Source organism: Jaculus jaculus, chromosome 14 (genome assembly GCF_020740685.1).
Source record: "Jaculus jaculus isolate mJacJac1 chromosome 14, mJacJac1.mat.Y.cur, whole genome shotgun sequence".
Classification (NCBI taxonomy): domain Eukaryota; kingdom Metazoa; phylum Chordata; class Mammalia; order Rodentia; family Dipodidae; genus Jaculus; species Jaculus jaculus.
This window is the reverse complement of record NC_059115.1, coordinates 71,161,960-71,185,132: the sequence shown is the minus strand read 5'-3', so window position 1 is coordinate 71,185,132 and position 23,173 is coordinate 71,161,960. Positions and strand designations below refer to the sequence as shown.

The window sequence follows — 23,173 nt, the reverse complement described above, 5'->3', positions numbered from 1 at the left end:
CCTCAAAAAAAAAAAAAAAGAATAATAACTGGAGACCTGAATGGCCTGTTTTCAATAATAGACAACATGTAGTCACCAAGTCAATAACAAATAGGGAAAAATAAGCACAAAATTATAAAAACTAACAAGACCTAGCAAACATATACAGAACATTCTACCCAAAAAAAGTCAGAATATGTAATCTTCTCAAGTTTATGTGGAACAGTCTGTAGAATAAACCATAAACAAACCACAATGTAATTCTCAGTGAATTTTAAAATAGAGAAATGTCAAGTATCTTCACTTATCACAATGGATAGAACTAGAAAATACTCAAATACATGGAAATTAACTAACATTCTAAACAACCTATGGACCAAAGAAAAAAGTGCTAGAAAATTAGAAATTACTTTCAGATAAATTCAGATGGAAATACAACACCCTACTCTGAGTAAGGCCTCAAGTCAGATGGCATCACAGCAAAAGCACATGTGAGAAGAATCACATGGCCTTACAGGAAGTCAGAAGCCAAGGAGGGTGCTGGAGAGATGGCTTAGCGGTTAAGCACTTGCCTATGAAGCCTAAGGACCCTGGTTTGAGGCTCGGCTCCCCAGGACCCACATTAGCCAGATGCACAAGGGGGCGCATGTGTCTGGAGTTCGTTTGCAGTGGCTGGAGGCCCTGGCGCGCCCATTCTCTCTCTCTCTCTCTCGCTATCTGCCTCTTTCTCTCTGCTGTCACTCTCAAATAAATAAATAAAAATAAACAAAAATAAATTAAAAAAAAATAAAGAAGCCAAGGAGGAATCAGTCTTTCCTTTCTCTAACAGCTCACAATCCTATGGGACACCAGTGAGAGCATCATTAATTCCTCCTGAAGGCAGAGCCCCCAGTGACTTAATCCACTAGATCACACCCCATAAAGGTTCCACCACCCCACCCTCAACATTGCAACCCTGAAGACTCAGCGTCTACCACAATAACCCCTGAGATCCACAGCACATTATTTTTTTTGTATTTTTGTATTTTTGTATTTTTGTATTTTTATGACCCATCCAGAATACACAAAACCATACTGGCTGGCAGGAAGTGCATTAGTGGTTACTAAACCATGAAACTTCTTTCTAAACAACAAAAATTTGGAGTCAGGGTAAACAATGCATTGTGCAAACACTTGTTTCTCTAAATATCTGCTTAAAAGTTTTGGTGGGGCTGCCTGTGATCCTTCCAGTACGGTGAATGCTGTAAATAGTGATATGGAACTTACATGCATTTAATCTTCACTCCCCAAAGGATTTGCATATGAGTATCTCTTTTTTTTTTCAGTGTTTTATTCCATTGTTGTTTAAATCCAAAGATAATACTTTACTACTTCATTCTATCTGGAAAAAAAGTTCACCATCATATCTCAAAAGAGCCCCAGCTGAAACTAAGAATGATTGGAGAAACATGCAAGAATGCTGTTTTCTCGGCAAACCAGGTACCAGCACTATGGTGAAGGAGATAGACACAGAGAACACTCAACTCCTACCAAAGCAGATATCCAGAGACACAGAGGCTCCCAAAATCTCAACACGGAAGCAGACCTAATATGAACCCAACATGGCTGAGGGAAATTTGCAGAAGAGGGCAGAGAAAGAATGTCAGAGCCACATGTGGGGTCATGGCACGCAGAGACATCTCCTCCTACCTGAAACTAAAAGTTAACCCACAATTCACGACCCATATACCCCAACAAGGAGGGTCCCTGTGGAGATGGGAGGACAGGGAGGAGGCTAGCAATGGTACCAACTTGACTGTATTCACTGACTACAAATTTTTTTTTTAAAAAATGTTCTCCAAGTTTTAAATCTTTAACATGTAAATGTGTTTATAATACAAATTTTGTAACTATTTGACTACACAAATAGTGTTACAAATAGACAACTAGTAGTTACAAAAAAATAAATTAATCTGAAAATTAAATGTCCACTAAACTAGCATCACTAGTTATGGATATTTGGAAAATGTTCACAAATTTTCTGAATTCACTTTTGTATTTCTAAAACCATCAAAAACTGCTTTATATATACCTATAAACTAAGTGTAGTATATAATTCTCAAAATGTTGTTGAAGACAGAGGGTTTTATTAGCCTATGGCAGGACTATGATGTAAGCATGAAAAGGAACCTAAAATTATTTTAAAAAAAAGAACCTGGGCTGGAGAGATGGCTTAGCGGTTAAGGCATCTGCCTGCAAAGCCAAAGGATCATGGTTCAAATCTCCAAAACCCATGTAAACCAGATGCACAAGGTAGTACATGCATCTGGAGTTTTTGCAGTGGCTGGAGGGCCTGGCGTGCCCATTCTCTCCCCCCCCCCTTTCTGTCTCTCAAATAAATAAATTAATTAAATATATTTAAAAAGAACCTTAATATTACAATGAAAGACTAGAAAAGGAAAAAAATGAATGCAGCACCTCTCCAAGAATAAGTGTACAACTGCTTTCACATTTTATTATTAGCTATCCCTGAAAGTAAACAAAATCAATGTGAAACAAGCAAACAAGAAACTCTAATTCCTTTATTCATTCATCAAATAAACATCAATATGGAGTAAACACAAAGCTTACCTTTCCTATGTTGGTATGTTCATGTGAATATCTAGCAATGGATTCTAATAGCTTGTGTTTTACTTGATGGAAGCAGACTTATCTATGAGGGACAGAAACTCCTGTGTTGTTGATGGTAACTAAGAACGCCCTACACATTCTAGAACCCGCAGAAAGTATTCCAGCAATCAGCGTGTCTAATGCAGCATGGCTTGGCCTCTGTGGGAGAACGACTACCTTGCCTTTTCAGAAATGTTTTTACTGGAGGATATCTCCTTTTATTTCCTTCCCTCCCTCCTATGTCTCCTTACCTGAATTTTATGAAATTGCATCCTTTCAATGTGCCCATTATGGAAGGTATTTGGTGTTTTTTTTCTTTTAAACATATAGTCATTCTCTACATTTATTTGTTCATTGATTGAAGACAAAGAAATACAGGTGTTTTTAATGTCGTCCTGGCTTTGCCATATAAAGCAATTGCTCCCAGCCATTCTTAATTTACATAGCTTGATTTTTTTTCTTATTCTTGCTAACTGAATATTCATATTTGGTATCTAAAAAACAAACTTTCCTGCTGAACCTGATGTTGTTTATAACTCAAGTTCCTCAATTCTTCCCCAGAAGAAAGGCACCCTCCATGTCTCCTCCCAGGTGACTGTCGGCCTCCGCTTACAGTGAGCACTGAAGGCGTTTCCATTCAGGGCAGAATTTTCAATAAGAAAAAGACTACGTACAGGGAAAGCTACAGATGAAGAGCCCAGACATTCCGAAACCCTGTTGAAATGAGTGGACTTCTACTATGCAGTCCCTTCCTTAATTTTTTGTAGTCTATTTGGTAGAGACCCCCTTCTGAAAAGGACTTTTTTTAAACATACCCCTTAGTAGTAGTAGTTTTGTCTTGACATTCTCAATGATAACAAACAAAAAAAAAAAAAAAAAAAGGAAAGGAAGGAAGGGAGGGAGGGAGGGAAGAAGGGAGGGAGGAAGGAAGGAAGGAAGGAAGGAAACACATTGCCTAACTTTCGGGTTCACAGAAATAATGTTGAAGCAGGAAATGAGCTGGACAGCAGTGGAGATATTATGCTGTGCTTAACTTGCTGTGTGAAAAGCAGGCATTCCCACTGCCCTATCACCACAGCTGGGATTAAAACTCTGCCTAAAACCAAATATAAAGTTGTGTTTTCTTCACCTAGCTGTCAATCTTTCAACTGGCTGGTTTATAGACTCCGAGAAAAGACATGCTTCTGTTTTTGACACATGGATCAAAATTAGGCTTTGGCAAATTCAATTAGGCAGAAAATGGATCTGTCTTTCTCTTTCTCTCCCTCTCCCTCTCTCTCTCCCTCTCTCTCTCTCTCTCTCTCTCTCTCTCTCTCTCTCTCTCTCTCTCTCTCTCTTCCATTGCACAGTAGAACATTGCCAACTACAGGAATTAGAAGGGTCATTTTGCAGAGCTCAGAAATTACTCAGAACCAAGAGTCTGCACTAATGACCGTCAACCAGTTACCTATTTACACGTAGACAACTACTTCTGTTTTATTAAAAGTAATTTAGATACATAATGTCTAAAAGTCCTTGACTTTATTTATTGCCTTTTTTAAAACAAGTGCTAAAATCAGTTGATTCAGGTTCTCTGAAAAATAAATATGCTGTAAAAACACCTATAAGTAACTACTACAGAAGATGAGTTCTCATTTCAAATGAAACAGACAAGTTGGGGTAGGAAAAGCCATCATTTTGGTCGTAAGACATGTAAGATTGGATTAGCTGTGAGTGTCTGTGCAGGTACGTCATCACAGAAACAAGGGGACAAGCGGGTGAGAGAAGCAAATGTAGTTTATCTGCTCCTGGCAACTGAGTAAACTGCTCCTGCTCCAAACACCCAGAAATGCCCAATAAAACGGAAGGTGAGAAGCGCTCCAACTCCATTAACAAAAAGGCCAGGCAAAGCCAGTTATAGGAATGTAAGCTACAGCACTGAGGACTTGGGGAAGCTTAAGGGGAAAACTGAGCTGGAGCGGAGGTATTTAAAGTCTATAGGTCAAAACAGAATTGTGTTGGGGGCCCACACGATAGACTGTTAGAACAAAATAACTGAGATACTTAAATAAAAAGTCCAAAAAAAAAACTGTTTTCATTAAAAAACAGAGGGAATACACAGAAGCAACCCAGGAGAATAGCAAGGAAACTGGTTTTCTGCCAAAAGCTCTGGGAAGAAAAAGTTTCCTGAGAAAGAACAAAATGGAAAGACAGGTTTGAGTTCAAATGTACTTAGCCTGCATTATATTTCAGACCCACACCTAACAGTGCACAGGTCCTAAAACAAAGTTTTTATCACTATGTTGGTGAATTCTCCAGGATATTCTACTAAATGGGGGGGGGGAAGCTAAGTGCTAAATTATATGAATAGCATTTACCTATGGAAAGAAAATACAAATTTGGTTCCACTGTAAAAAACAGTGATAAATCAAACCTACTTAAATTATTTACTATGAGAAAGGTGAGAAGAGAGGATTTAAATTTTAAAAAAAGAAAAATTTCTCCAAATTCACCTCATTTTAAAATAATTATAAAATTAAATTAAATCAGGAACTTTAAAAGTTATACCCAAAATATTAAAGTTAAATGAAATAAACTAATCTGCATATCAAGCTGCTAGCTTAAACTCACAAAGAACAATTATTCCAAATGTCTTCAGAGTAATTTGAAAAATTCTTAGCAAGGACCAAGAAAATTGCATGGAAACTTTAAGCTGTTTCCAGTAAGTATACTGTTGGTAATGACATTGCTATTATTATATTAGTATCACTATAAAGATATTAAATGGATATGTTAAATATTTGGGAACTAAATTTTCTTTTGTCTTGATTTTCATTTATTTATTTGCAAACAGAGACAGATAGAGAGAAAGAGACATAGGGAGAGATTGAGCATGCCAGGGTCTCTGGACACTGCAAACAAACTCCAGATGCATGGATAAGAGACAGATGGAGAGAAAGAGAGAGAGAGATAGAGACAAAGAGAGACTAGGCATGCCAGGGCCTCTTGCCACTGCAAACAAACTCCAGATGCATGTGCCACTTTGTACTCTAGCTTTACGTGGGTTCTGGGGAACCGAACCTGGGTTCTACCTAACCCGGATGGTTAGGCTCTTCAGACAAGCATCTTAACTGCTGAGCCATCTCTCCAGCCCTAGGAACTATATTTACAACATAAGAGAACAGAGACCTAAACACATACACACAAAACAAAAGATAAGTGTAACCCTTGAGATTCCAAATGTAAACTTGAGAATTTCGTAAGAAAAGCCTGTTTGACAGGCTGACCCTGCAAACCTGAGTTTCAGGAGGCTCCTGCCCTTCTCAGAACTAGAAAGAGTTCTCCTTCTACCAAAACTGTGTCCAGGGACTTCACCTCTCCTGAGGGGCTGGGATTTTTGCATGCCAGCAGAAAAGGGCTACCTGACCCACCTCCAATGAACACCCTGGACATTTTGTCTCTAGGGAATGTCCCAGACAGACACTTGAGGGATGTCCGAACTCATTCCCAAGAGAACTAAGTTTGTCCTGTGTGCCTCTGTAAGAAAAGACGGCAGCTAGCTTCCTCCATTTGCCTTGTATGGTGGAACTGCACAGTGTCCTTGGCTACAAGAAGCCACGCCCGGGAACATTATGCTTCACTAGTCCACTGAGCCCTTGTAGCAAATCTCAGAGCTTGAGGAAGGGGCTTTCCTAGCAACTCCAAGTACAGTGGAATACTTTATAGACTAACAAACTGCATTCTTCAACTTTCGTTGTACACAACAAAAATAAGGGAAGACCTACCTATGAGGTTAATAAATAAATAAATACTTAATTTTATCTGCTTTGTTTTAGTTCCTTTGAAAAAGCTGGCAAATAGTAAAACAAGTTAAATTTGTTTTTTAGCCAGATACAGTGACATATTCCTACAATATTAGCACTCAGAGGGTCAAGAGTTTGGAAGCCAGTCTGAGCTACATAGAAACTCTCTGTCAGAAAAAAGCGGGAGGACTGAAGAGATGGCTTAGCAGATAAGGCACTCGCCTGCAAAGCCAAAGGACCCAGGTTCAACTCCCCAGAACCCACATAAGCGAGATACACAAGGTGGCACATGCTTCTGGAGTTCATTTGCAGTGGCTAAATGCCCTGGCATGCCCATTCTTTCTCTCTATCTGCCTCTTTCTCTCAAATAAATAAAAATTTTAAAAACAAACAGAAAGTGCATGCCTTTAATCCCAGCAGTTGGGAGACAGAGGTAAGAGGATTGCTGTGTGTTCAAGGACACCCTGAGACTACATGGTGAATTCCAGGTCAACCTGAGCTAGAGTGAGACCCTCCCTCAAAAAAAAAAAAAGAAGAAGAAGAAGAAGAAGGAGAAGGAGAGGGAGGAGGAGGAAGAGAAAAGGGAGGGAGGGAGGGAGGGAGGGAGGGAGGGAGGGAGGGAGGGAGGGAGGGAGGGAGAAAGGAAGGGAGAAAGGAAGGGAGAAAGGAAGGGAGAAAGGATGGGAGAAAGGAAGGGAGAAAGGAAGGGAGAAAGGAAGGGAGAAAGGAAGGGAGGAAGAGAGAAAGATCTGGGCATGGTGGCACATGCCTTTAATCCTAGTATGTATGAGGCAGAGGTAGGAGGATTACCATGAGTTCAAGGCCACCCTTAGACTACATAGTAAATTCCAGGTCAGCCTGGGCTAGAGCAAGACTCTACACTGAAAAAGAAAAGAAAGAAACATACACTCTAAATAAATTTCACTTATTAAGTGTAAAGGAATGAGAATAAATGGGCTCACTATGATGTGATACCATCTTTTTTAATAAAAATATGGCATGGTATTAAAATCTGGTATGGCACAGAGAGGGTTAAAAAAAATATTCAAATGTTAAATGTTTATCTTTGGGCAATGGTATTTCTGGGAATATTTTAAAACATTATACATTCTTTTTGTTGCTTCTGAACTTTATATAATCTGCATTTCTTTAGAAATCCACAAAAGTTTTCACTCACATAAATAAAATATGTTTTTTAAAGGGCTAGAGAGATGACTTAGTATTTAAGGAGCTTGCCTGCAAAGCCAAAGGATCCAGGTTTAATTGCCCAGGACTAATGTAAAGCCAGATGCACAAGGTGACAGCCTGCATCTGGAATTTGTATACAGTGGCTAGAGCCATTGGTGCACTCATTCTCATTCTCTCTCTCTCTCTCTCTCTCTCTCTCTCTCTCTCGCTCTCTCTCTCGCTCTCTCTCTGTCTCTCCCTCTTTCTCTCTCCCTGTCTCTCTCTCTTGCTTGCTCACTCTTTCCCTCAAATAAAAAAATAAAATTTTTAATAAAAAATTCACAAAAGTTATAAAATAAAAACCGTTGAATTTTCATGATTAATGAACATATCTTGGACTCAAGAAAAACGAGCTCATTGTAGAAATTATTTTGTAACATTTAAAAAATCAAATTAAATCATATGTCCATAATCAGTGAATAAGTTGTGGTATATTTATATCATGGAATTGTTAGGAAAGGGTACTACATGGATCATTATAGATAAATTTGAAAAGCATAATGACAAGTGAAACAAACAAGCTCCTGAATATATACAGAGAGACCTAATTTTTGTGAAATTTAAGAGCCTTCAAATGGTATACTGGAACTTTCTGCAGTGATGAACATGTTCAGCCTCTGCACTATCCAATGCAGTTCCTTCTAGCTGAATGTGGATGTTGGAAACTTACGTAACTAACTACTGCTCCTAAGAAACCCAATGGCTCCATTTTAGTTAATTTAAACTTAAATAGCCACATGTGGCTAGCAGATACCACACTGACAAGGCAAATGTGCATAATTTATGGATACATACATATAGCACAAAAGCATTGAGGATGAACACAAACCAATTTCATGGTAAACTTTTAGACTCTATAAAAGGGATAGAGCCAGGCATGGTGGCGCACACCTTCAATCCCAACACTCAGGAGGCGGAGGTAGAGGCAGAGTTTGAGGCCACTCTGAGAGTACATTCCAGGTCAGCCTATTCTAGAGCGAGACCCTACCTCAAAAAAAATTTTTTTTTAAGGAGGGGATGGAAAAAGAGAGATGAGAGAATATAAAGATCAGGAAGTCAGTGACCCGCAGCTTTTTTCCAAGACAGGAACTTTGCAGTGTAAAGTGGTAGCTTTCAACAGGTCTTATAATCAACATTAAAAATCATCCAGTTATCTTCTTATGGATATCCAAAGATCCTCAACAGAAAAATTGGTTCTCCATAAAAGTTGCATATTTATTCACATGAGTGCTTTGAACTCACAAAAATCCAAACTACACACAGTTTCCAGGTACATTCACGTTTCATTTTATAAAACTATAGAAGAGAGTGGGCTGAGAAGACTGCTCAATAGTGTCACTTCCTTGCAAGGCTGCCAGTCCTGATTCCATTTCCCAGGACCCACATAAAGGTGACACATGTGTCTCTGATCCCAACACATCGATGGCAAAGGAAACCGACAGTAAAAAGAAGCTCACAGGCCATCCAGGCTGGTTTCTTCCGCATCCTCCCCAAGTTATCACAGCACCAAAGAACGTGGAAGAATCTTGTCTCTGTGCTGCTCATCCACATAACCTTCCGTTGATCACTCTGTGTGAGGAAAACGACCGCATCAGAAGAAACGCGACGGTGGACCTGCTCTGACTGAGCTGCATGCTGCTTTGGAGTAATTTCTTTTGGATGATAGTACGAATGGCGGTAATTATCTCTTACATTTTTGTGGCAAAATGACTGGGACATTCTTGACTTCTGTTCCCTTTCATAAAATGGACACAGAACCTAAATTAATGTGATGGCTAATTTTATGTTTCACCTAGAGTAGGCCCCAGGGTGTTCAGATGAGGCCTTGTCTCCTGTGTCTCTACAAAGCAAGTGGGGCAGCAGGAGACTGGATAAATCCTATCAACCTACCAGCAAGGATGGGCTCCACCCAGGCCAGTGGGCATCTGACTCCATCAAAGTGTGGGTGGAGGAAACTTTGCCAAACTTGCTTCCTTCCTTTCTGTCTGGACTAGGAGAGAACAGGAAAGACACAAAACACACATGTACTTTAAAACTATTGTATAAAAATTACATAAAACTGCTTTTTACCTATATAAAGTATTATGAGATGAAAATAAATTTCACGTTTTCTTACATTCCATCCCAAGATTTCTTTTATTTTTTTATTGTTTATTTTTATTTCCATCTTGCTTTTATGAGATAGAGTCTTACTCTAGGCCAAGCTGACCTGGAACTCACTGTGTAGTCCAGATTGACTTTGAACTCATAGCAATCCTCCTGCCTCTGCCTCCAGAGTGTTGGGATCAAAGGCATTTGCCACCTCACCCAGCTTTCCCATCTCCAAGATTTCTAAGTACATACATTTAAATATTCCAAAGTTTGAAAAATTTGGAACTCCAAAATACAAGATCCCAATCATTCTGGATAATAGCCATTTATTCTGCATTTCCAGTTAGTATTTCTATAATACCCAGTATTGAATATTCCATAGCAAATACTAAATGTATAATAAATTGTTAGCTTTTGATAAATCTAAATTGAAAATGAGTAAATAAAAAATTCGTTATTTAAAATTTAAGCAAATTAATTTAAAAAAAACTGAAATATGTAACCCAATGGCATTCATTTTGCTTCCTCCACCTTCCAGCCCACCAGAAATATTTTTGTCTATCACCCATTAAAGAATACACTCATTCAGGGCTGGAGAGATGGCTTAGCGGTTAAATGCTTGCCTGTGAAGCTTAAGGACCCTAGTTCAAGGCTTGATTCCCCAGGACCCACGTTAGCCAGATGCACAAGGTGGCACACACATCTGAAGTTGGTTTGCAGTGGCTGGAGGCCCTGGAGTGCCCATTCTCTCCCTCCCTCCCCCGCCCCTCTCTGTCATTCTGGAAGGAAGGAAGGGAGGGAGGGAGGGAAGAATATACTCATTCAGGGCACTGTATGACTGATGAGGTTAGAGGTACCATAATAGAGTCTGGCTAGCTTCCTCTGTAAAACTTATGAAAGTTTAATGTGCCTACATTTGGAAATTTTTTGTAATTTATGTTCTACCCAACAGTCAATAGAAAATGTTATCAAACTATCTTCTCTATTACACTGAAGCAAGAGAATAATTTTAGTTGAGGCAATTCTTGTTAAGTATGTGTTAAAAACTTGGAGAAGCAGCTCTGACATTATAAAACAGCATAATTAGGAATCAAAATGCCAACCAATAAATTTTTTAAAAAATTTAAGATTAAATTCAGACTTTGTTTATGAAAAAAATATATTGTTATGGCATAGCACTAAAAATTGTCATTTTATATTTTAAAATTTCTTATACAACTTGAATAAGTGTATGAAGTTTATGTTAACAGATAAAATTAATAAATTTAAAGTGAAAATAATGGGTCCTCTTTGCAATGTTAACATAAAAGTTTAATGCTTTCACTAATATCTAAGGGAAAGAATTTATTTTGGCCCATTTCATAGCTCCTTTTTTTCTTCTTTTAAAAGCAAAGGAACATTGTAAGAATGTGATTTATTTAGAAGAAATAACTTGACATATGGATTTTTTATACTGGTTCTAAGGATATAAAACTGGAGAGTTTTCCTATAATGGTCCAGTTTTTCTGTTTAGCATTATTTGTACATTTTTTTCAAAGGATTCTTTATTACTTCAAAACTGTCAAGCTTATTTAGCCAGTGGGAAACTACCCCCATTTACAGCTTTATCAAAAAAATTACTCCAAAGCAGCATGCAGCTCAGTCAAATTCTGATATGTAAGACATAGGTAAAAACATACTTGGTATTTATTAAGAATAATTTCTCCATTTTTATTTTTTATAATTTATTTGCAAGAATCAGAAAGAGAGAATATAGACATGCCAAGACCCTTGTGCATCTGGTTTTATGTGGATACTGGGGAATGAATCCAGGTCAGCAGGCTTCGCTAGCAAGCACCTTTAACCACTGAGCAAGCTCACAGCCCAACTTCTCACGTTTTTATCATTCAAATGTGTTCCATTTGCCTTTTTTTTATATTTCTCTTAAATGTTATATATTATCTTAGGACCCTACACCTTTTGTTAGTAATTGTGACTGTTTCAATTTTAAACTTAACTCTGAAATTATTTAACTCATATCAATTTCCTCTACCAGACCTTAAACAACTAAAAGAACCATACTTCTTTCTTCCACTTCACCCTCAACATCAAGCATAGGGTATAGCTTAAAGTAGATGATAAAGAAATGTATACAGATCACTGAATGCTACTAAAAATAAGTACTTATTCCTTCTTTTACTTTTACAAAGTCTCTCCTGTTTGCTATATATACACTAGACCTCAGTAAATAGATGACTGTCCAGAGTTATTGCCCAAAGTCCTTCCTCAACAAGCAGCTAGTGGTCAATAAATATTGCACTTCTGCTAGCCATAGTGGCTCAAACTTCAACCCTGTCTCAAAAAGAAATACAGTACGTATATATCTTTCTATAGCAGTCTTAGCTTCTTTTTAATTAATTTAAAATTAAACAGAATCACAAATTCAAAGATGAACTGAACAGTTACATAGCATGGAAAAAAAAATTAATACAACATGGATCCAATAAACTGACAGCTATATTTTTATACTTAATGTACTCAAATATTTGAGCAAAGACAATAGATTTGTGCCTGGCACAAATAACTGTACAAAAATGGATGAGCTCATTTATGAAGAGGAGCCCATTAGACAGAGAAAAGCTCCATTGGGGGGAAGAGTAGAAACACGGGGTGTAAAAGCAGAAGAGGATACAAAGAGTTAAGTGAGGATGGGGTTAGAGAGATGGAGGAGAAGAGGTGGTGGTAGGAAGGACAGTAAACCAAAGCTAATGATGTATGTAAAAACCATAAAGATGCCTGATACTTCATAAGCTAATTAAAAAACTTAAAAAAAAATATAAAGGGGCTGGAGAGATGGCTTAGCAATTAAGCGCTTGCCTGTGAAGCCTAAGGACCCCGGTTCGAGGCTCAATTCCCCGGACCCACGTTAGCCAGATGCACAAGGGGACACTGGTGTCTGGAGTTCATTTGCAGTGACTGGAGGCCCTGGTGCACCCATTCTTCCTCTGCCTCTTTCTCCCTCTATCTGTCACTCTCAAATAAATAAATAAAAGTAAACAAAAATTTAAAAAAGAATTTGAACATCGATATCTTTTGGGGGCAGATAAAGCTACTCCCCGAAGCCGTATTTTACTGAATTAAAATCTTGGGCACCTCACTATGAGTTGCTGGTCAGGAAGGCCCCACAAGCTCTCTCAGAACAGTATGGGCAACTGCCACTCCCACTGGTTGCCCTATTGCTAAAGATGCCTCACACCTCAGTAACAAGAGAGGGAAGTCAAGCTGGAACTGGGCTAGAAGCTTCCTCCCTGACAGCGGCGGAAGGTGCTGTGCTTGTGGACGAGAATTAGGATCAGCAGTCTGACTCAGCTGTAAATCCTGTGTGTTACACTATGATCTGCCAGGCAAGTTGTGTCCACTGTTGCACTGGTGGAAAGTCTGTTATGGGGGTGGCCAGCCACTTTCTGACTGGACTTTTTCTTTTAATTGGTTTTGTTCATTTTTATTTATTTATTTGAGAATGACAGAGAGAGAGAGAGAGGCAGATAGAAAGTGAGAGAGAATGGGCTCGCCAGGGCTTCCAGCCACTGCAAACGAACTCCAGATGTGTGTACCCCCTTGTGCCTCTGGCTAACATGGGTCCTGGAGAATCGAGCCTGGAACCGGGGTTCTTAGGCTTCACAGGCAAGTGCTTAACCACTAAGCCATCTCTCCAGCCCCTGATTGGACTCTTAAGAGAGGATTTATGTCTTGTATTTTAAACCCAGTCAAAGTTCATGACATGGAGCCAGACGTGGTGGCATATGTCTTTAATCCCAGCACTTGGGAGGCAGAGGTAGGAGGATCACTGTGAGTTCGAGGCTACCCTGAGACTACATAGTGAATTCCAAGTCAACCTGAACTAGAGTGAAACCCTGCCTCAGGAAAAAGAAAAAAACAAAAAAAACATAAAAAAGTTCATGACTGATGAGTTCATAGGCTCTAGTGGGAAAGCTACTATTGTTTTTTGCTAGGTGGAAATGATTCTCCTGCCAAATTGCCTTCTAAATAACTATATTTATGCCAATAGATAGGAACTGCTGTCAGCCTTGGTCAGAAAGGCTTTCTTTAGTGGCTGTCAGCAGTGACTACAGAAACACGTAACTGATCCAAGAACTGAGAATAAGTGACTGTTGAATGGTCAGCCTTAAGTGGGACATCTTTATCACCTCCTCAAAAACTCTGGAAACACTACAGAAGAAGGGGCAAAATGGGGGGCAGTGTGGAATGCTGAACCTGCACAAGATCTGCAAAAGCTTGGGCCCATCCACACACTGTCTTGGAAAAGAGAAGGGCTCATGCGCCCCATCCCTTACTGAGGAGTGACACGCAGGCAATTGTCAGTGGTTCAGTGGTGTAGCCACTGGTAAGGTGTCCGCACTCCTCTAAACAACCCTAGTGAAATTCACTGAGTCACAAAAATAAAGAGTGAAAAGTGAATGAAGGAATAAATAAAGATGTTCATAAGACATGAAAGAAGAAGGAGGCAAGTTAAGAAGAGAAGAGGGGTTAGCAAGAATGGGCAGGGACCAAAAAAAAAAAAAAAAAAGAGCTGGGCGTGGTGGTGCATGCCTTTAATCCCAGCACTCAGGAAGCAGAGGTAGGAGGATCGCTGTGAGTTCGAGGCCACCCTAAGACTACATAGTGTGTTCCAGGTCAGCCTGGACTAGAGTGAGACCCTACCTCAAAAAACAAAAAACAAGAATGAGCAGGGACAGGAGTGTTAAAGGGAGTTATATGATATACAAGTACATTGGATATATGTATGAAATGTCATAATGAAACCCATCATTATGTAAAATAAATATGTGCTAATATTTTTAAACTAATGGAGGAATAAAGTTTTCTCCTGGAAAAGAACTCTTATTTTAATTAGAGTATTTCTCTAAATTCTGACAAAATATATATAACATTTATAAATAGTACACACAAACATGTATGCATATATACACGTAATATTCTCACAGGTGATCAATAAACTTCAAAATTTAGCCAGTAATGGTGGCGCCCACCTTTAACCCCAGCACTCAGGAGGCCGAGGTAGGAGGATGGCTGTGAGTTCAAGGCCAGCCTGATACTACATAGTGAATTCCATGTCAACCTAGACCAGACTGAGACCCTACATCGAAAAAAACAAAAAAGAAAATTCAAGGGCTGGAAAGAGGGCTCAGCAGTTAAGGTGCTTGCCGGAAAGGCCTAGTGGCCTGGGTTTGACTCCCCAGAGCCCACATAGAGCCAGATGCACAAAGAGGCGAATGCATCTGGAGTTTGTCTGCAGCTGCTGGAGGCCCTAGCAACCCATTCTCTACTTGCAAATAAACAAACAAAAATATTTAAAAGTAGTAGTCTAAAAACAAGAACTAAGATAACACTCTGTAGCTGAGAATATAAATAAATAAATAAATATATATGAGAATATAGAAGACCCGAAATCTATGCTACAAACTAAACCTCTCTTGGATAATGATGAACAGAACAGCTGGTCTTTCTGTTTCTAACCAAAAGTATGTTGGCTGGCATATCTAATATTAATATTAAGAGGAGTAATCAACAATTTAAATTGCTCTTTTTTTCTTATAGCTCTTATCAGCCTAAAAAAAGTATCTTAGATAGATACTTAATGGTACTTTACAATTTGCAGGATTTTCACATAAATTGCCATCTAAGTCACACAGTAACCCTGTGATTTGCGTTAGTATTATAACCCCATAAGAATGCTAAAATAAAAACAAATTAATTGGATCATAAAAACACAAAACTAATAAGGAGAAAAGCCAAATTACTACCCAAATGTTCTGACCCTTCATCTCTTCACCACACCACAAATGGTCAGAGCGAGCATAAAGCGTACGCCACCAAGTGCTCAGCTGAGAGGACACCTCTGGGAAGCATAAAAACGAAAACAGAATAATCTGAGCTTTCATGTCATAAAAAAATATGATCTCACTATTTGATTAAGACATTACTTTCAGGCTGGAGAGTGGCTTAGCAGTTAAGTCATTTGCCTGCAAAACTAAAGGACCCCAGTTCGATTCTCCAGGACCCACGTAAGCCGGATGCACAGAGGGGCGCATGAATCTGGAATTTGTTTGCATTGGCTAAAGGCCCAGGAGCACCCATTCTCTCTCTGTCTCAAATAAAACACACTCTTAAAAAAAGACATTACTTTCTTTGACTTTCCAGCATGCCAATCAACAGTAGAGTATCACCTACCTACCACAGCAGCTAACAAGCATGGAAGTAGGCTCTTTCAATTACATAATTAATACCAACCATTTTGATGCAGGTGGCTTACAGAAGGAGACAACGGGATCTCTTACTGAACCTCTTACCAATAGAACACAATCATTTCAATTCACAGGCACTTTTCGTAAAAGTATATTCATTGTGTGATTCTCCTTCTGTCCAAAGCTCCAGAAGTTTCCAAACTCGCTGAGGGAGTTCTAAACTGAAGGAAGTCACTGCTGGACCTCTTCATCCCAACAGGCTAAAGCAGCACACCTGAGCATGGAAGGAAGCGCGCATGGAAGGACGTCTGTTTGCCGGGGACATTGCAGAGTGGAGATCTGGGGATACAAACTCTGATTTCAGAGAAATCAGAGCTTAGTGAAGAGGAAGAGCAGCTCCAGCTAAAGAGACTCGCCTAGAAACAGAATCCACCACCAAGCAGGAAGTTCGCCTACAGCTGATTCCCCCTGCAAGTCGGCCATGATCCCAGCCCGATTGTTTCCTTTTTACTTATTTGGTTACATATCTCCATTGTCATATTTTCTTTGGTGATGGTCTAATTTTGTAAGCTTGATTGTTGCTAATGGGCCTCAGGGCATAACCCAATTATTTCAGCAGATTTTGTATTAAGATACATTATAATTAGATAGTTACAAAGTTGAATAAATTTCATCTAAGGTAGGTGAAAAAGTTATAATATGGGATTGTTAAAATTATTATTCAAAGGGCTTCTACAAAATATTGCAGGCATGAAATGACCTTTCAGGTTGGGGCTCATGAGAACAAGACTGGCAAAATTGCTTTTATGATAAACATTAGTAATGTGATATAAACTTGGTAACAAGTACATCTAGTATCTCTAGGCCTGAGGCTCTGTGGAAACAGCAGCAAGGACAGTGGACGGCTCTTCCTCATTGCCATTAAGCTGACAGCCTCACAACTGCTAGTGCACCATAATGCTAAATTGTACTGGTGTGTAACCTTAAAGTGTCACAGCATTTTCACATCGAGCTCATTTAGCCCTCTCAATAACACTACAAGAAGAATCCCATTTTTATATAGGAAAGCTGAGTCCCCAAAAAGACTCAGGGATTTTTCAAAAACTACATACACAATTTAAAAAATGAAATACAGGCCATGCATGGTGGCGCACGCTTTTAATCCCAGCACTCGGGAGGCAGAGGTAGGATCGCTGTGAGTTCGAGGCCAGCCTGAGAATACACAGTGAATTCCAGGTCAGCCTGAGCCAGAGTAAGACCCTCCCTCAAAAACACACAAAAATAAAAGATGAAATATGAATTCAGGGTTCTCTTCACTGAAAAGCAACATTTTTATTTGCATCTGTACTTCCGTTTCCTTATATTTAAAAATGAGAACAATTATATCTAGGTAAAATACTAGATATGAGTACTTCATTTATATAGTGAGCACCAATGATATGATAGGAAACACTGAATTATTAGAATTGTGAAAGTAATATTCATATTACTGGGGATAATAAGTAGAAACAAAAGCAAAACATTACGCATGAATGGAAGAAGGTAGTAGTAGTAGACTTGACTTGAGGAAATTGGTATCAAAGCTGCTTGGCCATTTTGCCCCACTATTATGCTTCTCCAGGCTTACCGAAACACAACTGGGAAGTCATGGTGGCGCAGGCTGGTAATGAAATCTGTCTTGCAATAGATTGAAAATAGACGAGTATGCTCTACCAGACTATGAAAAAAAGTGTATATATATACATACTTTTATATATATAAATATAAAAATATATTTATAATTTTATGATCCAATAATTTATAAATATAAATATATAAATATATGTAGAGAGAGAGAGAGAGAATTACTACAACTAAGTGGCCTATGTCTCAGGATTAGGACCTGAAGTCAGACCATGGGCCAGAGGGGGTATGTAGCTCAGTGGTGGAGTGCTTGCTTAGCCTGCAAAAAAAGCCTTGAGTTCCATCGGTAGCACTGTGGCAAATAAGCAAATAAAGCACGCCATAACATAAGAAAATTTGCAAATGGCCAAAAACCCTTAAGGCAAAGGCAAGTTGAAAATGGACAGACTTTGTCTCACAGCCGATGCTTTCCCCCCCCTTTTGGTTGAGTGTCAGATGAAGTAATTGTCTTGTATTTTACATTCTATTTTAAAAGTACACAGCTGGGGCTAAGGATGTAGTATTGGGGCAAAATGCTCACTAGCATTCTTGAGGCCCCAAATTTAATCCCCAGCACTGAAAAAAAAAGCAACCAAATACTAAATATGTAACTATCTTTAAGCCCTATGAATACACTCATCCCAGCACACATGAAGCATCAAGGCACTAGGACTAATATGAGTAACAGACTCATATTTTAACATACATTCCAGAACACACACCTATAGAGTAGTATCGTAGTTTTCTGCTTGTTCTTTTTAGCCAAAACTGAAAATATAGTTAAGCAAAATAAATGGATGACCCCATTGACTAAATTCCTAAAATAAAAAGCAAGAATCTAGACATACACACTAACATTCACAAATTAGAATTCTTAATTTTAAGTTATACTTAAAAATACTTCCCACTGGGCTGGGCATGGTGGCACACCCTTTAATCCCAGCACTCGGGAGGCAGATATAGGAAGATTGCAGTGAGTTCAAGGCCACCCTGAGACGACAAAGTGATTTCCAGGGCAGCCTGAGCTAGAGAGACCTTACCTCAAAAACAAAAAAATTACTGCCCATAATGCATCACACTGAAAGGATCCCAATTTCTGTTACTATACTGTCCATTTTGTATTAACTTGTGAGTATATATACAGCTCCCATTAAATAATATGAAAATACATATAAATGTGTATCGGAATTTCCTACATCAAAACCTCCAAAACAATGCTTTCCACTTAGAAAGCAGCCCACGTCTGTGTGGCTGTTGCCCAGTCACTTAATGTCCTAATGTTCAACATAAAAGAGTATATCCAACTTGCAATGCATACCTCATATCCTTTTTGTTTGTTTTTTGATAGAGGGTTTTGCTATGTAGTCCAGGCTGGCCTCTTCCTGCCCAGGCCTTCGGAGTTCTGGGATTACAGGCACGCGCCTCCACGGCCTGCTCCCGACCTACTTCTTCAGTGTAATAAGGATGCGATCTGGGAGAGAAGACTCTGCGGCAACTGCTACTGTCTGTTTGTTCACCTTAACACTGAAACTGTGCTGTGTTTGAAAACTAGACAAAGTGGCATCTAAGAAGTCTAAATGAAGAGAGAACTTCTGGAATATTACTCGTCTATGATGACTCACTGTAAATTAGAATTTATCCTACTAGAGATTTTTAAACATTTCTATTTATAGAAAGACAAGTTGGGCATTACTGGATCTAGAGTTTCAATATTAAGAAAAGTAAAGTTTTAAGGAGACAAATTCACATTCACTATTTATATCATATGTGGAAAATAGTAAACATGTAAATCATTAAATCAAAAATTAAAAATACTTTAGCTGTTGAAAATAGAACTATATGTACATATTATTTGTTTTAGTTTCACATATTGAAAACTAAAGGATTTTTCAATTTTTTTAATAATTAAGCACAGATGCTAACTTTTCTGTCATTTAAGCTCAGAAGTAGATTTGGTTCAGTTACTCTCCGCATTATTTTTAATTTTTATTATTATTTACTCATTTGAGAGAGACAGGCAGAGAGAGAAAGAGGCAGATACATAGAGAGAGAATGGGCACACCAGGGCCTCCAGCCACTGGAAATGAACTCCAGACGCATGCACCACCTGGTGCATCTGGCTAACGTGGGTCCTGGGAAATTGAGCCTCAAACCAAGGTCCTTAGGCTTCACAGGCAAGCACTTAACCACTAAGCTATTTCTCTAGCCCCCAATATTTAATTTTTGAGGCTGAGTCTCATTCTAACCTGTCCTGACCTGGAATGCACTCTGAAGCCGATTGGCCTCAAGCTCATAGAGATCCTCCTACCTGAGTCTCACATGAGCTGGGATTATAGGCATGTACCAGCACACCTGGTTTAAGCTGATCTCCGCATTCTTTGTCAATGAGTACTCCTATTTTCTGCCCTTCCTAACGAATGTCAAATCTACTTGCAAAAGCTGCCAACCCCACATCCCCGTTTGCACATACTGACAGTACTTCAGCAATGGAAGGTGACTTCCTTAAAATACCCTAATTCTAATGAGCTCAAACAGAAACATAACATTAACTTCATATTAGTATTCTTATTCAATAGGAAGGAATGCTAGGGTTGCTCTGAGTGAAGAATGTCCAGGTTAGAAAGTATTTTACTGAGAATTAGATTCTCATATTGAAAACCCCAAGGAAAATTTCAACAGTTGCACCAGATGTAAGGAGCTCCCAATAAATCCAAATAAATGCTCTTCCCCTATCCAAAATAGATAAAATAGCTTAAATGAGCAAACAGTGGATGAGGGTCATAACTGAAACCCCAGAATAATGTATCACTTACGTGTTAGTTGCAGTCAGCTTCTCACTGCTGGCAGAAAGCACCTGACCAAAGCAGCTTATGAGAAGAAAAGGCTTGTATTATTCAGGGTTTTCTAGAGGAACAGAACAGCTATAAATAATACTTATCATAAAAATTATCATTAGGCCGGGTGTGGTGGCACACACCTTTAATCCCAGCATTGGGGAGGCAGAGGTAGGAGGATTACCAGGAGTTAGAGGCCACCTTGAGACTACATAGTGAATTCCAAGTCAGCCTGGACCAGAGACCCTATCTCTAAAAACCAAAAAAAAAAAAAAATTATCACTAATATAAAAGACAAAACAGAAGATAACCAAGATCCAGCAATAAGAGAAGAAGATAGCCAACTTCCCAACACAAGACATGCCACCTCTACCATATCTGCTGGGGCCCAGAAGAAATTGCAGAGGAAGTATGGCATTGTTCTGATCTTACTGCTAGCCTGACAACCAGCTCTAGGGCAATGGTGACAGACATGGTGATCAATCAAAAAATAAATCCAAAGGCGACAGAGAACTCAACACTAAATCAGACTTCCAACAGACCTGCCATGGCTCAGGAAACATTGAAGAAGTCGGTGGGAGGTGGGAGGCGGAAGATTGTAATAGCCCCAGGGTGGATAGGAATACCCTAAGGCACAGTACCCCATGGGAACTGATGGAGGCCTTCTTATATTTTAGAAAGTACTGCTAAAGAAAGTAGAGAGGATCATCTATGTATTGATAGCCTCAAAAATTTCAGGTTAAAGATGAAATGAGGGCCGGGCATGGTGGCGCACACCTTTAATCCCATCACTTGGGAGGCAGAGATAGGAGGATCGCCATGAGTTTGAGGCCACCCTGAGACTACATAGTGAATTCCAGGTCAGCCTGAGCTCGAGCAAGACCCTACCTCAGGAAACAGAAATAAATAAATAACAACAACAAAAAAAAGATTAAATGAGTTAGTTTGATAGTTTCGGGAGAAAAGAAATGATGCTTCGCAAAGCACATTGGAAAGTCCCATTCTTTCCACAGCTGTCCCAGTGGTGTGGCTAAAACAGTGAAAGCAAACCTTCACTGGCCATGGTCCAAGCTACATGCTTTGGTTGTGCCCTCGAAAGTAAACTGAATTTTCTAGTGAAATGTGCTCATTTTTCCACTTAACTGGGTGACTTCTTTGTAATTGCTAACATCCCACAGAAGCATATTTGCAATTAAAGTGGTTAATGACTCATATTTTGTGTTTGGGAATGGTTCTTTTACCATCTTTTCAGTGTCCTTCACTTACTTTTTCATACATTGAGAATTTTAAACTGAGAGTGGTAGTTTATAAGCCAGCTCTTAGAATTGAGGCCACCAATTTATAGCTAGCCAAAGCTTCATAAGGTGGTCCTGTCTCAAAAATTTAAAAAAAAAAGGCTGGAGGGATGGCTTAGCAGTTAAGTGCTTGCCTATGAAGCTTAAGGACCCCGGTTCAAGGCTCGATTCCCCAGGACCCACGTTAGCCAGATGCACAAGGGGGCACATGCGTCTGGAGTTCATTTGCAGTGGCTGGAGGCCCTGGCACACCCATTCTCTCTCTCCCTCTTTGCCTCTTTCTCTCTGTGTGTCTGTCACTCTCAAATAAATAAATAAAAATAAACAAAAAATTTAAAAAATAAAAATAAAAAAATTCCAGTATACATTTGTTGACAAATTATTATAGATCCAAGAGTGAGAATATACCAAAACTGACCAGAGTAGAAATTGTAACTCTGCAGAAATAGATGAACATGAGAGAGAAACCAACTTGTAAGACAGACAAATATAACTGACAAGGAAGTAAAGAAGACACTTCAAGCTAAGCTCTAATAGCAGAGAAAGTAAATCTAACAGTTACTTGGCTTTCTCTGCTCCCAAGATGAATTCCTACCCTAAACAAAAATAATAGCAAATAATAGAAAATTTAGCGTAAAACTAATTTTACCCTTATTCTTTTTAATATACACAAGATCTCAATACTCCATATCACAATATACACTAATAAGTGAATTTCTTAATTAAAATAGTTCAGTAGATTGTTAAAATTGCATCTGATGATTTAAGTGGAACACATGTACTTCTTTTTAGGAACCTTACAACTGACCCAAGAATATTATTAATCTTCTTTGTTATTTTGATGTGTTTACCCATCTTCTGAGATGCATTTCGCTACTGGTTTTGTACAAATTTGCCTTTCTATATTCAACTTATGAACCTTTATCCCTACAAGAAAAAGGTATTCTGAATTTATTTTATAGAAATGCCTGAGTTTATTTGGTTGTTTCATTATGTACTTAGTTTTTTTTTTTTATAACAGTCTTTGCTTTTTTTATATAAGTTTCAGACACCATGACATAGAGAGGAAGAATGTAAAGGAAAGGGTTTTGTAATAGAATGCTGACGAAGCCAACTCTGGGTAGTCTGTTGGCACAATGCATTTATGTGAATGATTTCCAAGACCTCAGTCTGAAAGACAGCCAAGAGCTCCACAAAGGAACAGACCCCGATGGTTTGCTACCTTTCACCTTTGACCCTTTGCCCAGCTGTCTCATACTCTGTAAACTTGAAATCTTGTGAGAGAAAGCTTAGCCCTCCTGTTTACAAACAGCCTATTTATTGTACTGGAACAGCTTGGCAAGACATATCCAGGTCACCTGACCTGGAGTTGCCACAGAAACCATGGGCCTCAGATTATTCTTGTAGTT

The 23,173-nt window shown here is 38.9% G+C and overlaps 1 long non-coding RNA gene across 2 annotated transcripts in view; it reads right to left on the bottom strand.

Moving 5' to 3' along the window:
• Positions 1-8,827: 8,827 nt before the first annotated feature.
• LOC123454563 overlaps positions 8,828-23,173 on the bottom strand; it is a 33,353-nt gene continuing 19,007 nt past the window's right edge. For both annotated transcript variants that reach the window (XR_006633401.1, XR_006633400.1), the window contains 2 exons: positions 9,528-9,627; positions 8,828-9,206 (listed from right to left, as the gene is read on the bottom strand). This is a non-coding gene — a long non-coding RNA (uncharacterized LOC123454563). The remainder of the gene's footprint in view (positions 9,207-9,527; positions 9,628-23,173) is intronic.